The sequence below is a fragment of the Lactuca sativa genome, chromosome 4 (genome assembly GCF_002870075.4).
Source record: "Lactuca sativa cultivar Salinas chromosome 4, Lsat_Salinas_v11, whole genome shotgun sequence".
NCBI classification, from domain to species: Eukaryota; Viridiplantae; Streptophyta; class Magnoliopsida; order Asterales; family Asteraceae; genus Lactuca; species Lactuca sativa.
This window is the reverse complement of record NC_056626.2, coordinates 115,817,013-115,820,726: the sequence shown is the minus strand read 5'-3', so window position 1 is coordinate 115,820,726 and position 3,714 is coordinate 115,817,013. Positions and strand designations below refer to the sequence as shown.

Genomic DNA, 3,714 nt, shown 5'->3' with positions numbered 1-3,714 from the left:
CCTAATGTTTTTGTTCTTCTATTTCTTTAATTTCTCCTCTATTCATAGCTTTGATTTCTATTTTGGATCTTCTCATCTTCTCCTGTGTAAAACCCTAATTGAAAAACTATGCACGTCTCAATGGCGATTTCCTCATCATTGCACGGTCCTCACTTCTACTCTCTAAATATCTCAGGTATGCTTTTTTCCTTCTCCCTTATTTTAATTCTTCTTGTTTGATTTCTTAGGTGTGTTAGGGTTCGGATGTTTCACCTTTTCCTAAACCAAAATTCCGTTTATTCAAGATACAATCTTCCGTGCTAAATTATATTAATTCAATGACATATGTCGGTTAGGTTTTGACAAGGTGAAATTTTAGGAATCGAAGATGGGTAGTTACAGTGATAACGAAGATGAATTTTTTGACGCTTGTAAGGCGTTTGCTTCAATGTCTGACTCAGGGTCCGATTGCTCCCCAGAAGACTGTTCAACCTCTGGATTCGACTATGATTATTGGGTTGGGAATCTGGAAAAGGGTTTAGTAACTTAGAATTATAACACTTTATTTATAAAATACCCAAAATGTGCAAAAATCATAATAAACTTCTCTGTTAAACTAATACAGTATATTCTATCATCTTCTGTGGATAACACTATTCGAATGTGGAAAGTTGGACATAACGAATGCCTGAAAAGTTTTACTCATAACAACTATGGTGAGTGAATGCAATTTTTTTTATGTTTTTTTGACAAATCAATTTTAATTGTGCATATGTTTTTACTTAGTTTGATTTTATGATGCAGTGACAAAAACTATATCTACTTGCAAGGATGGTAATCTTGTGGGTCATGAGAGGACGAAAGAGGTACATACATACATACATACATACATGCATACATATAGTGATTATTATACATATTTAGCATCTTTGCTTTATTATTTGAGTACATAAGAAAAGTTCCTAGACGCATAAGGTCAGCCAGTCAGGGTAGGTACTGCTCTCACATGATGATGATATTATATGGTAATTAATCAAATTCATTCTTTAGTAATAAGTCTTTTTATCCTAATAATATTAAACACTCAATACCAAATTACCCTGCAGGTAATTTACTGAACATATTGATGTAAGGTTCAACAAAGTGTATAAATATTATATGGTAAGCAATCAAATTCATTCTTTAGTAATAAGTCTTTTTAACCTAGTAATCTTAAACACTCATTCTTTAGTAATAATGAAGGTTAATTTTGATGATTACTTTAAACTCTTTTAGGTTCAAGTTTCTCTGGAATATTCCTGGAAGGTCCTAGTTGCTGATGGATCTGTTGCCCCAGCTGGGCCTGCAGATTCAAGGGTAATGGGATTTGGGTCAGTGTTTCTATTGACTCCAGGGAAAGAAACTGAAGATGTCTCCTCTGCTACTCCTACTCCTATTCCTGCTATTACTCCAGCAACAACCCAACAACCAGGTGTAAATGTTGGAAATGAGATTGTCACTCATGGCTGGGCAAAGGAGAGGTTAGTCCTGAGCACACCGAAATGAGGTAGTTCCAATTCCAATTCCAATTCATTTATAAGAATTTTCACCTTCACATTAAACATAAGTTCACTTACTAAATATTAATTCTAGGTTAAAGAGGGAAAAGGAGAGGTTACTCCTGAGCATACCGAACTCCTACGTCTTGAAGAACAAGACAGACAACAAGGATTTGGTTTATGGGATAGGGTTAGTTAGTAATTATTGTTGCCTTTATGCATGGTGTTTATAAGTTGTATTGTTTCATGTTTATGACATGTCATTTTGTTGATGGGTTTTAGTCTTCGGGTGTTGTGGAGGCAGCTATCAGGAACCTTCCTCCATCTACTGTTGGCGATCCCAGCAATCTTGATGCCATGGGCCTCTTAGCTTCAAAAAAGGCAAACCCATGGAAGCCATTGTAGAGCAAGTTCATGATGGAAGTTTACTTTGTGTTTATCTGCTTCTAGAATTTCACTTTGTCCAAGTATTTGTTGCTAGAATCCAGGTACCACATGCATCCTTTTCTACAAACATTTTTTTAAATGATAAATGTCTATTTAATGATATATTGGTATTTAATTAACGTTTATTTTATAAATTTACATATTTTCATTATTAATCAATTTAATTATATATTTAATTCTAATTTATATAATTGTTTACTAGGCACCGAAGGACAACACAAGAACCTGCAATACCAATTGAGGTCCCATCCAAAGAGACAAATGGAGAAAATAATAATTCAGAGTCATGTGGGCCCTTAATATTAGCCCAAAGAATCTCAGCCTCATCAAGCTTCAATGAAGTGTCCCCTGATCCTTATGGGAGGGAAGGTAAGCATTTTACTGAGATCCGTGTTCTAAACAGAGATGTGAGTAATATCTTGCAATTTCCCCTTATTAAGTTGACATAAAAGACATTGGATTTGATTATTTGTATGTTTATTATTGAACAGGTCTAAATTGTTCTTGAGGGAGTTGAAAAGTTTAGCAATCTAATTGGTTCTGTATATTACTCTGATGGAGAATCAACAAAGGATCTGGAAATGAAGCTTATTGAAAACGTACGTTATGTTTTTAAAATGACAACCTACTTTCTTACAACTTTTTTTTTATAACATATTGTTTTTTTTAATTAGGGATATGGAAAATATGTTGAGTGGAGTGCGAGTATGATGTAAGATGAAGCCCAGAGGAAGTTAAAAGTTGTAGAACTTCTAGCAAAGAAGACTAAGTTGCGGCTTTGGACAAACTATGTTCCCCCAGCTACCAATTCCAAGGCCATATCAGATGACTTCACTGGAAAGGTTTGTCTTTAAACTATCTCATTTCTTCCTTTTTTTTAATAAAGTTTACTAAATTTAAATTTTAAAACTTTTTACAGGTAGTTGAAGTTGTTAGTGGGGACTACATTGTTGTTGCAGATGATTCACTACCATTCGGTAGTCCAGCTGCTGAAAGAAGAGTCAATCTCTCAAGTATCAGATGCCCCAAATTGGGAGGTATGTTAGGTTTTATGTTTACTATTTAATTTCTTTTTATATTTTTTCATTTACAATTTCAATTCATTAAAAGTTTCTAAATGAATAGACATTTCTTATTCAACATCATTTCTAGAATACTTTCCACATAAACCATAAGTTCTGGTATGTAGTTTGTATATACATTACAAAGTTATAAAAATTCCTTATAAACCTAAAGTTAAAAGAAGATTTATCTTATCCTTTTTTCAGTTTGGCAATTTCCTAGTAAATATAGTGTTTGCATTTCTGGTTTTATACCAGGATACGAGGTATATAACTATATAAATATATATTTATGTTTATATCTATTTATTTATTTGTTTATCTTTTTATTTACTATTGGGTTATTCAATGCACAACACTTGGAGCAAAAATGAATGAAGAATATGGAGATACTGTTCCATCTAAGCCTCATCAAGTGCCTAATGGAGTACCTCATCAAATGCTTTACAGGTAATATTTACCATTTGTATGGGGGTATACTTGTCATTGTGATTGTCATTGTTGATATCAGGTAATTCATATTGTAGTGTATTTATTCCAAATTCCACATTCTTTGGATGGAGAAAAGGGTAATTTCGTCTTTCACAACTAACATTCCATGTTTGATTCTTCAAATAATTATATTAGCATATTAATTTTTTGACTTTTATTTGATCAGGTCACAAGAATGATCGAAGCAGGGGTTTATT

General features: G+C 33.0%; 1 pseudogene; it reads left to right on the top strand.

Moving 5' to 3' along the window:
• The first annotated feature begins 367 nt into the window (after positions 1–367).
• On the top strand, positions 368–2,707 carry LOC128133502 (ribonuclease TUDOR 2-like; annotated as a pseudogene).
• Positions 2,708–3,714: the final 1,007 nt, after the last annotated feature.